At 38.6% G+C, this 12,477-nt stretch overlaps 1 long non-coding RNA gene across 1 annotated transcript in view; it reads right to left on the reverse strand.

The window, feature by feature from the left end:
- LOC139137958 (uncharacterized) overlaps positions 1–12,274 on the reverse strand; it is a 31,562-nt gene extending 19,288 nt beyond the window's left edge. Inside the window, exon 1 of the long non-coding RNA XR_011553514.1 lies at positions 12,099–12,274. This is a non-coding gene — a long non-coding RNA (uncharacterized lncRNA). The remainder of the gene's footprint in view (positions 1–12,098) is intronic.
- Between the last annotated feature and the right edge of the window lie 203 nt (positions 12,275–12,477).

Raw genomic sequence — 12,477 nt, forward strand, 5'->3', positions numbered from 1 at the left:
TGCTGCGTCATATAATTTTTGTGCACCTCCAAAACCAGTTTTCGGGTTGTAATATAATTCTCTAAGAGTGCCTTCAGCTTCCATAATTGCTATATTATACGAAAAATTTTATGTCGTACGGATTCCGTAAACGAAATACTAGTTTACTGAATGGCCTACTTTTCAATTGCTTGATTAGACCCACGGCTTCCCGTTCTGACAACTCCATTCCATATTCTTTTATAATAGTTTTGTTGTCTATCTTGTTCGGTGTGTAAAATAGTACTAACATCTGTATGTTTCCCTAAATGGTTTACTAATACTAGTATATTGCTGAGTCAGAACCCAGACAGATAATCCGTCGTGTCTTGCGCTGAAACCAAGTTTGACTAAAACGTTACTGCGCTTCTTCATATCTTTGGACGAGGCGCAGTCGTCGAGTACTATTAAAGTGTTTGTACCGGTCCATTCTTTATGCACGTAGGTTAATGTATCATCCACAGCATCGAGTCCGACTGGAAATATAAACACGTTGTCATCAGTGAAAATGAATCTTCTATTATACGCTTTATTATTCATGAATGTTGGGCAAATGAATATCACATATTCGAATTTCCTTAAGTACGGACCGGTGAGGAGGTCCAACATAAATTCTGTTTTGCCAGAATATGTCGGTCCATTTATAATCATGTTGAATGGCGGGTTTACGTATATTGACATTTCCTCTGGATCTATATACTGTACAAAAATGTAATGAATATTGCTAAAGATAACAAACCAATTTTACCATATTCGTGAATAGGGTCTGCAGATGCTGCCCGTTCCGGGGGGAGGGGAGGAGGATCCCTCCGACTCGTATCAGTCGCTTCGGGCTCGTCCTGCCACTTCACGGGATCCTCTATGGTACTGCGAATATTTGCTTGTGCGCCGAGTATGCAATATACGTAGGCTTCAAGGCTTTCATTGAGGCGGGCTAGGCCAGCCTTTGTCAATCCAGAGTCTCCCTTCAGAGGAATGAAACTATTGTATTGTCCCTCCGATCCATCATTTCGGAAGAAATAGTAGTGTGGTCGTTCTTTGTCGGGCAGTACATGTTTTTTCTTTCCAAAATTGTATGTGTATAGAAAACGCCTCCGTCGGCGGAGAGGAAAAAGTCGCGACCATTGTATACAGCGGCAGGCTGTCGAACAGGCCCACGATTAGTATAATATTCATAACCATAACCAAGACCCTTATTTTGACCTTTTCGATAACGAAAGTCGGACTTCGTTGGGCTTATATTTCCAAATTCTGTACATAGAAGTTCATATTGGACGAGATTGTACGGATTGTCGCCCGCTTTGAAGGTGGGGAGGGGGTCGTCTGGAAGTGCAACGCCCATTTCGTGAAGAATACGACGTATTGTAAAATATACATGGAAACGGCAGAATGATCGTATTTGCGGAGGAAATTTCTTATCGAAGAGATGGGCGAATGATATACCACAACCAGTAGTGCTGCACCATACGGCGAAATTCAGTTGCTGGTCCCAGTATTTCATGTTTGGTCCGCCCAGCCAGACATTACTTTCTTTCGCTGATCGATGAGTGATTACGTTATCTTTGAACACATCCCGAGGATGAAAAGTAAATTTTTCTGTCGGCGTTACATATATTTCTAAGTCCATGAGAATAGGTTTTATTCCTCCATTCGGTTTGGTAGGAATATCAGCATGCTGTACTGTCGGTACGCTCGTCTTATTCAATTGAAAAGCAACTGGGAATAGGTCTGTACTCATTATTTGTGTTTCTATATACATATAGATTTAAATGGAGGAGAATTTTCCCGGAATCCCTGTCGGAATCGTTCTGTTAGGGTACTAACATTCCAGACTATGTTAATACTTTATTTCGGATTCAGGTTTAAACGAATTTTTTATTTTTTACTAAGAATAGATAACATACTGCAAACAATGGAGAATTTAATAATGTCATCGGCAGCGGCAAATATGGCAGCGCATTCCGAAGGGCCAACCGCAGCGTCGGACGCTCGATCCATAATAGAGACGAAACGTGAAAAAATACTCTGTGTCATCGCAAGTGGTCAAAGTAAGTTATTTTTTGGTAAGGAGATTTCAGTTGCTGACGTAGAAAAATGGGGAGATGAAACGGTGAATAAAGCCTTCAAAATCTACGAAGCGAAATACAGTTCTCTTATAAGTGATACCATCACTCAAAGTTTCATAGATCTAGGAGCCCGCGCAATCAGTCAGGTAGTTCCAATCGATGATCGAGATAACTATGCCACTGATCTTAAAAAGGATTTTATTCTAAACAGTGAAATAAAACGATTATCAGGACGGATAGGGTACACATGGGGGCCCCTGATTGCTCTAATTTCCACCGGTTTAATTACGGGTAAACATTTAAATTTTAAAAAAATCGGTTTAATATAGTACCTAAATAAATGGATTCAACTTCGCAAACGGTTCCGACTCAGCAAACGGAAACGACTCCGTCAGGGACGATCCTACCACCAACACCGACACCTCCGACACAGCGCAACATAGAGAAAATTACGTTACCGACGAAGCATCCAGGGAGAGTTGCTGCAGGGAAGCGAGTAGCGGAATGGAACAGGGAAAACAGGTGGAAGAAACGTCAAGCAATGAAGGGGGAGGGGGGGAGCGATGCGGTAGCGAGTCCCTTTCGGGACCCCTCTCAGAACGGTTCCGGGGGGAGAGTACCACAACAGTGTGATAGCTCACGCGATAATAAATGGTATAATAAATGTTATCTTGTTTTAGGAATTGTGGGAGTTTCATTGACTGCATTAGGACTATATTGGGGGCGTGCTCGGCATATTTGTCCCCCCCGGAAAGATGAACCGCTTCAGAAAGCGAAAAAAACAGAGCCCGTAGCGGCTCCGGGGGGAGGGGGGAGGGGAAGGAGGAGGGGGGACCCAGCTCCTCTACATTGTATGAGATGGAGTAATACATAATTTTTATTTATTATGACTAATGTTAAACCTGTTAAAAATATCCATAGATAATCTCCAACTACTCCATAATTATTTTTATTTTCTATTTTATATACTAGTCAGCAATCATGGATACTAAAACAGTTGTAAACACAATGTACGATGGTATTGTAATCGCAGGACTTGCGATGGGATATCTTATGATCTCCAGCAAATTTTTGAAGATGGATATGGGCGATCCAAGTCGACCAAATTTAACTCGATTGGCAAAATTAGGCGGTGCGACTGCTGCCGCGGTTGCGACCAAAGATCTCCTTGAACAGAAAAATATTATTCCTGCAGAACCTTATACTTTGTAATGGACACCTTCGGAATATTATTCATCAAAAAATTATACTTAGTAATATATACAACGTACAACGATGATCATTTGGATTGAAAGTCAATCAGGTGAACCAGTCACAGTTAATTTTTACCCTTGCATTGACATATCACAGTTTACGAAGATAAGACTGCTAGAGTGCGGACTATATAATTCATGGCATAACATAACGAGGGCGAATAATGTACTAAAATATCAAGAAGGAAACGACCCAAAAAATAAGACGACAAAATCAATACGTCCGGGTAACTACAATATTGATACGTTAAACAAGGCAATCGGTTGAAGCAAAAATTAATTTTGAAAAACATCTACCGACAAACCACGTTTATCTAACTTTGGCTGAAGATGTTAAAGTTTATTTCAATGCTACAGGTAGCTTTGCCAACGTAGTTGGTTTTTCAGATAAACCTGAGGACAACCCAGTTATAAAAAGTACTATTAGTCCGAAGAAAGTGGATTTCTTAACAGTCACTAAATATATAGTTCATTCAGATGTAGTTGATGTTACTGGAAATTATGTTTCATTTGGTTCGGGTAAATACATACAGGGGAAAGTATCGAACTGTTTACAAATACTTCCCATCCGAGATACGAGAGAAATAAGTGAAAAGGTTACTTACGATTTTAAAGACGGAGCAATTTCTATGCCATTGAGAAAAGGAGGAGATTGGATGAATTCAATTCGTATCTGGATAACGGATCAGGATGGAAACATGATCGATTTCAATAACTGGCCAATTAGCTTTTGTATTGAATTATTGTAGCTAAACCATCCTACCGGTGTAACCCTATCGGAAGATAAACCATCCCACGACCAATCCTCCAGCAATATAGATCATCTCATATTTCTTTTGCTCAGGACTGGGTTGATAATAATCTGAGAATTGAACCGCTTGGCTTGACGTAGAGTTGCTTTGCACCGCTTCTGCTTCTTCCAGGATTTCTGCATCTGTATCTCTTAATTCTGCCGCAGCATGCGCATCCTTTGCTTGATTTTCTCTTTCCCAGTCAGCCTGTAGTAATCTTTTTTCTGACCAGACGTTGTGATCATGTTCAAATTTTTCTAATGCTTTATCATGTCTAATTTTCTCTTCAATAAGAGCCTCACCATTCCCAGAAAGCTTTTGTCCGATAATATTTCCTCCTGTGAATGCCGTTGCATTTAATACAGCACCGAGAACTGTCATTCCTATAGCTGAAGCCATGGTTGTGTATATTACAAGGTATTATTTTAATTTTCACTGTATATAGGTCCCTACGGAGTATGTCTGATCCAAGTGGCTTCGGTCTAGGTACAATTCGTGTACAAAATCTTGAGCTTGAAGATTTAAGTGATGTTAAAGTGAACAATAATACTAAGATAGCAGGTAATCATAATAAGGATTATGTCCTTCGTTATAAGGACCGCGAGAAACAATTCGTGTTATCGCCAGCGACAGCACAGAAACATGAACATGCTGTAGAATTTTCCGAACTTAAAGACATTGATGAGTCCATAATAGACGCTACAAAGGCTTCGAATGATCCTACTCCTTTTGCTCTGACGTGGGATGGGGATAGTCAGAAATTCATGCCTTATAATGTACCGCGTAACATCTTAGATATATTGGATAGTGAAATTAGTGGTGGAGTTACTGAACTGCCAGGAACTCCAAATGTTATTTATTTCGATAGCAATGTTAACAAGTACAAGTTGCTAGATTTTCGTCGTTGGCTTACTCCTAAGAATCCATACATTACACTACTTGGTATACCGATTCACCTTAAAATTAGTCCTCTTAATACAATAATGAAGGCAGATAATACACTAAGAAGGTGGATAAACGAGGGGGAGAATTATTGTTCATATACAGCTAGCAGGGTTCCAGTAAGATTGTTTTGGGACACAACGGCCTCGAAACTGGGTCTGAAAAGTGTGGGGAGGAGGTGGCTGAATTAAATTTACAGACTGTAAATCAACAGATGACTGATAATATGAAAATAATTGAGCATGGTACAGTTGTTATCAAATGTATAAAATTAGGTACAGGAGACGAGTTTGATGATTTAATAGGAAATATTGCTTTAAAAACAGATTCAAGAACGAGTTGCACTATTTTCATAACTATTGATAAAGATCGAAAAGATTTAGATATTTTTACTCACACCGTTCCGACAGGGGAAGAAAGTAGTTCCAACATTTCATTGTTAAAAAAGATACAACTACTTACACTTTAGATATCAGTACCATTTATCTAAAACGTCTCATATTGTTTGAAGTAATGGTTTGCCGTCATATTTTAAGTTCAGAGGAAAATTCTAAAATTTTATCTATCGGGTGAACAAGTTAACTAGAGTCGTTCAGAAAAAATTCTGTAGAAAATGTTTCTGAAAACTGTAGAATGTTTCATCTCAATCATGACATCACAAGTTACTAAGCAACTGGAACGGGAAATTCCCTACTGGAAACGTCTCGATAGGGGTATTAAGGCAACATCCCTACGGTTCCGGTAGGGTATGTAGCTGCACATAAATTACATGTACACTGTAGAGGATGGATCCACTGGTCATCAAATATAACAACCATTCAAATTCTACCGGTTCTTTCAGTGTTGGTTCCAATAACTATATCACACACGCCTAATTCGCTCACTCAGAGCTATTTGGACTCCAATCCATCTGTAGAGCTTGAAAGTGCCAGTCTGTGTTGAAGAGTCTCCGTCCATTATTGAAATGTGGCTATTTCTTTCTATACAGATGTTGAAATACCAGGAAAACACTGACGTCAGTTTCCGGTAGCTATTACAATGAGTAATCTGTCAATGAGTGACGTCAGTGCCGACTGTCCACGTACGTGAGGTCACCCTCACTTAATGTAGGGTGACCTACCAGCAGCTTTTCATGTCTCACTGGATTATTTTTAGATAACCATCTGTTAGCTATATCAATAACAAAAGCCCGTTCCGTCTACACGGTTACTGCATATTGGAGCAGTTCTAGGAATTATATTTAGTATATATTGATGTTAGGTGCAGTCATAGCTAGCGCTCAGGGAACTCCCTCTTTACGCGCATGTGCGTAAGAGGGAGTTCCCTGTAGGAAAAACAAGATGTTTTGTAGGAAAAATAAGATGTGTAGGAAAAAACAAGATGTATCCCCAAAAACCAAGATATTCTTCCTCTATATGGGTAGGTATGGAGGAAGGGAGGAAAGAGTGCCTGAGTATGCCGGTCTATATGTCTGTCTGTCTGTCGGTCTATCTGTCGGTCTCTCTGTCCATCTATCTTTCTATGGCTGTTATCATTTAATGACAATGGCAGATATTTGGCAGGTATAACCTGTAGGATAGCGAGTCAAATTTAGCTAAATTAATCATAGTATTGCAGGGCAGCTTATCCTAGCTCGTAGGCTAGACAAATGTTACCATTGGGCAATTGTGCTGCGGCATTTTGTAATACTGACGTGTTTTGTAATAACTTACGCTAAATGTAATAGGGGGTATCAGCATTTTGTAATAACTGACGCATTTTATACTAACTTCTGCAGTATTTTGTAATAAACCAGTCTACGCGTTTTGTAACAAGGGTATCAGTATTTTGTAATAATTCGCACTTTGTACTAACAGTTAACGCATTTTGTAATAGTTTAAAAAACTTTTCCCATATTAAAGCATTAACTGATAATTTATTGACTTTGGAATTGTATTACAAAGTGTGTGTTTACTCGGTAAGTAAGTACAAAAAACTGATCGCTCCCTGACTTTAATTTCAAGATAGAAATGTTAATTTTAGATAGCTGTCAATCACTTTGTTTACAAACTGATCATCTGAGGCAGGTAACTACTAGATTTTGACTGGTTTATTGTCGTATATTTGAGAGAATCATTGGTATACACACTCAGTTCATTTATCAAATAGAGGATAACGACATTGTTTCTGATGTATTGCAGACAACAAGTAATCTACAGGTTTATATTACTCAGATAAAATAAAATAAACTAACATAAAATAAATTATTATACGTCTGCCTACGCAAACAATAGAATCGAGCTCCTGTAAAAACGGGCACGTAACGGGCATGCGATAACCTCTTAACTTTCATATTTGATGATAAACATTGCGTCATTGAATGGCTAACATGGAGGAAACCTCTAGCGCGATGTCTGTCACCGGCAGGCACCTCCATGTTGTGAGCGAAACTCCATACTGTACTTTGAAATAACTTCTTGTAGGAGAAACGAAGGTAAATGTATTACGACTATTTGAAGGTGAAAAATATTATGAGGTAATCTTGAAAGTGTTCAACAAGATGTCACTGTACAGACATGGCACGACATCGCTGCTCGGCTCGTGCTCGAAAATTGGTCAGAATAATCTGATGTTTTAGTGATTCGACTTGTTTAACTACTAAAGCGGAAGTATATCTGACCTGTTGAGTATGCATGTATGTATATAACATGTATGTATGTATGTATGTATGTATGTATGTATGTATGTATGTATGTATGTATGTATGTGTTGTGTGTGTGTGTGTGTGTGTGTGTATGTATGTGTGTGTGTGTGTGTGTGTGTGTATGTATGTATGTATGTATGTATGTATGTATGTATGTATGTATGTATGTATGTATGTATGTATGTATGTATCTCTGCATCTATGTTGGTAGGGAGGGAGGGAGGTAGGGAGGGAGGAAAGAGTGCCTGAGAATGCCTGTCTATCTATCTATCTATCTATCTATCTATCTATCTATCTATCTGTCTATCTGTCTGTCTGTCTGTCTGTCTATCTATCTTTCTATTGCTGTTATCATTTAGTGATAATGGCAAATATTTGGCAGGTATTACCATAGGGATGGCAAGTCAAATTTAGCTTAATCGTAGTATTGCAGAGCAACTTATTCAAGCTCGTTGGCTAGACAAATTTTAGCATTGGAGAAAACACAACCGTGGCTCAGTAGATATGAAGTGTCACCATTTACATACAAGGAAAAGTGGCAGGTCTGTCTATAGAGCTTTATTTCGCCCTTGTATGTTAAAATAAATTATCGTTCAGTGTTTTCATTTGCTGCTTCCCGTCAGTGTTTATTAGTCCCCTGGACGAAGTCTGAGGGGACTTATGTATTGGGTTCCGTCCGTCCGTGAAGATATCTCTGACATGTCTGGGCCAATTTCTTTTAAACTTGGTACAAGAATATTGCACTATGACATACATATGTACGTCCATTGTTTTCGGTGTGGCACGCATAATTAGTACTAATTTGCATAATTAGTGATTTTTGAAGATAGAGCTCTGTTTCTTTAGAGATAGCACCAAATTTGAGGAAACTTTGTACAAATGTCGGTCACACACAGGTCTAATGGCACACAAAGACATTTGTCACTATTGTTTCAATTAATTGCTAATTTGCATAAATTATGAATTTTCATAATTCCACTAATATTTCGAAAAATACTGACTCAAATTTAATGAAACGTCTTACAGATGTATACATATCAGATTTGTTTTTATTTTGTGCAAAGGCAGATGGCAGGATTATGTCAATTAATAGAAAATTTGCATATTTGATTATTTTTTATAGTTAGGGTACTAAATCAAGAAATACCCCCTCAAATTCGATGAAAGATGGTAGAGATGCTGATATGCCAGAGCTGTAACAGTATGCAAAGACAGTTAGCAGGATCATGTCATTTAATTGCTAATTTGCATATTTTATGAATTTTTGTAATTAAGGAAATATATCTAGAAAGTCGATAGCAAATTTGACGAAACTTGGTAAAGATGTTGATCTCAAAGTGTTGTAATAGCTCACAAAGACATACAGCAGTCTTTTGTCACTTAATCGCTAATTTGCATATTTAATGAACTTTCATAATTAGTGTGCAATGTCAAGTAATATTGCACAAAATTTGATGAAACTAGGTACAGATGTTGATCTCAAAGTGTTGTAGTAGCATGCAAAGACATTAATCATTTTGTCGTGAATTACATTATTGATTTATATTTTATTGCAACGTGTTATTATTGTTGTTATTCAGTCATTTCAAGTTCAAACCTGTTGTGTTCTAGTATTACACATGTTCCTGTGGGAAACACACAAACTTTATGGACCAGGTCATTCTAGCCAATCACAACGCAGCCAACAGAAAACAACATTCTTGCATTCTTGAAATAAATAATAAACAAATAAATATATAAATAATAAACAAATAAAAATAACATATGTTCAAGCTTTACTACTTGTAACACCTACAGCTACTTTTCAGTATTGTGTTGTGTTGATGTTCAGTTATTATGCTGTGTGTTGTGTGTTTAGTTTGAATACCCTAAAAACAAAAGACATTTGGAGGACATTTTTGACAGATTCCTGCACAACCCTAAAGATAAGTGTTTTTATGAGCAAATTCCATCTAAAAAAACTAAAGAAAGGGCAGCTACCTGGCCTTTACGCGTCACCATCGCAGTGTACACGAGCTGACCATGCAGTATATGAAATTGCCGTGATTTTAATCCAAATCAGTGACCAGCTATCACGTTACCGGGAAGCAGTGGTAATCATGTATGTATATCAATCAGCTTTGCCATAGTCTGATAACAAGAAATCGATTTGACGTTCTTGCGAACCTTACAGGGAAACTTTTCCGGAAAACGTACGCGATGTTGTTAGAATCAGTTAGAATAGTTTCCCCCAAGTGCTACACAACAAGTCTTCGTGGGTCGTACCCTTTCTGCATTGTAATCAAACAGCGTTATCAACGGTCTTTCAGCGATTTAAAAGGGTAACGACGAAGGAAAGAAACTCCTAGTGCTGACGTTGATGCCCAGTGACAGGCTTATGACTGGCATTAACAGAATTCAAACCTTTAGACAATCAGCTTTTTGTAACAATCAATGCATTGATTTAAGTAAGAAATGTTTTTGTGATGAGTAGGGCACTGAAATAGATTACAAACAAATCGAAAAGTAAAAACAACAAATGAAAATCCGTTGTCTCCTGTGTCAGGAAAAAACACAGCTCGATCTATTTGGTATGGATGAACACGAGTTTACAATGTCTCACATTCAGAGGATATTCTTGGATAATCATAGTTTGTCAGATAATCGCTTTATTGTTGTTGTGCCATGAATAGAAAATCGCATCACGTGTACTTTTCAACCTATGAAGTAGCCTAAAGCTTCTGATAAAAACCGCAGGTTCGATTTACAGGGGCGTAGTTATAAAGTCTTTAAAATGGCGAACGCAGTAAATTTGAACAATAGGCTTGACAGAGTGTAATATATACTTCCCTGATACCATACCAATTAAGCAAAACAACATCAATGTCTCAAGCCTATATGTGGAAACATAGTAATATTCGAGTACATATATCGCATATTGGGTCGTTCCTTATATCAGCACAACCAATGTAACATACATCATATACGATTAGAATTTCGTATTTCCTCGTTCGAAGAGTCAAATGATGTTTGTCATTTCAAGGTTGTCAAACACACATTTTATAAGTTACCGTGTTTAAAATTGATTAGGTTCTTTCCAAATACTCTTAAACATTCCCCGTGATATATTTCCCTCTACAATGTAACTATTTCTCCCAATGTTAGGACGTCGTTACTGTTTGTTTACGTCCGACTCAATGGACTTTGAACGTCGATTTTAAGGAATATTGTGTGGTCGTCACAAACAGGTTTGCTGTTTTACCAACTAAACATTAAAGAGGCACTCCCACTTGGTAACATTTTTAAAACACATTTTTTAATGCCAACGGTCGATATTTGACATGGCGACTGCGCGCGGATCGCGAGATATCGATAAAAGCATGTCCTCAAAAAAGTTTGAATTCCGGTGGCCCACCTGAATTCAGCTTCCGAACATAGAACGTTCGGCACTGGGGCCATTGTCAACTAAGCTATGGAGTACGAGTCTACGCTGACGCTGCTGTACGCCACAGCAGTACCACTCGCGTCGGTGAGCGGTCATGTCCCATGGGAGAAAGCCGAGTCCTACTGACTCGGCAAAAAAAACGAAAAACGGAGTTTACTGATTCCACCAGAATTCGCATAGGTGACTAGCACAGATAGGTGCGGTTGATACATAGTATCCATAGTGGCCGCCCGTGGTATGCGCGCATACCACGCGCGGCGGCCGCTATGTATCGAACCACGCGTAACTGTGTGGCAGACGACAAAATGTAGTCATCAGAGGCAACTAATATTTACACGTAAAAACTTATATCTATGTGGTATTGTTTAAAAATTTAATACAACTGAATGAGAATAATGAAAACGACAAAAACTAAGGAGAAGTTTTAAAAAAGAAATACCAGAGGTAAAGGCATTGATAATGATGTATATATAAAGTCATCGCAGTAGGAGGTAAATTAATTGCGTCATTCGAACGTTTTTGGACTCCTTAGAATATTGTCAATCAGCACAACAACGAGGGATTTCGGGTCATAACCAGAAACGATCGTAAAACTTCGGGATGTGAAAAATACGCTCGGGAAATGACATGTTTTGATCGATATCTCGGGAACCGCGCGGAGTCGCCACGTCAAATATCGACCGTTGGCATTAAAAAATGTGTTTTAAAAATGTTACCAAATGGGAGTGCCTCTTTAAATTGTGCGATCTGATTATACGAATAAAAGGGATATTACTCGCAATGAGTAAAACGACAGAGTTAGCGAAGGAAACTGATATATACACACTTGTAAACGTGTTGTATAGTTGTCCACAAAGCTCACCTTTCCCAGTTTCTGACCATTTGAGAACATAAAGAGCGGAATTACATGGCTTCACTTACCTCCAAAAGTCGCGAGGATCAAATTCGCGAGCAGTATTAATATGGCAGAAACCTCGGCTTTAGAAGTCACCATTCTGTAACAGTGTAAACGAGCTAGGCTATGTGCTATGTCAACTTGTCGTGATTTCAATCGAAATGTGTGGCTAGATACCACGTGAATAAGGTATTCCAATGTGCATACCAGGCAGCTTTGTCATCGACTGTTATTAACGAGAATTGCTGCTGCTGATCTTGCGAACTTTACCGGTCATAGTTCGCAAGGTGTTAAGTATAACATGAATATCACACGAGGGCTGAACCCACAAGCTCGCACAGCTATGTAATTTCTGTAAAGTGAAAGTTCACTGTTAGTAGTAGATGGGGCTTGGAGAGAGATGTT

This window comes from Ptychodera flava, chromosome 8 (assembly GCF_041260155.1).
Source record: "Ptychodera flava strain L36383 chromosome 8, AS_Pfla_20210202, whole genome shotgun sequence".
NCBI classification, from domain to species: domain Eukaryota; kingdom Metazoa; phylum Hemichordata; class Enteropneusta; family Ptychoderidae; genus Ptychodera; species Ptychodera flava.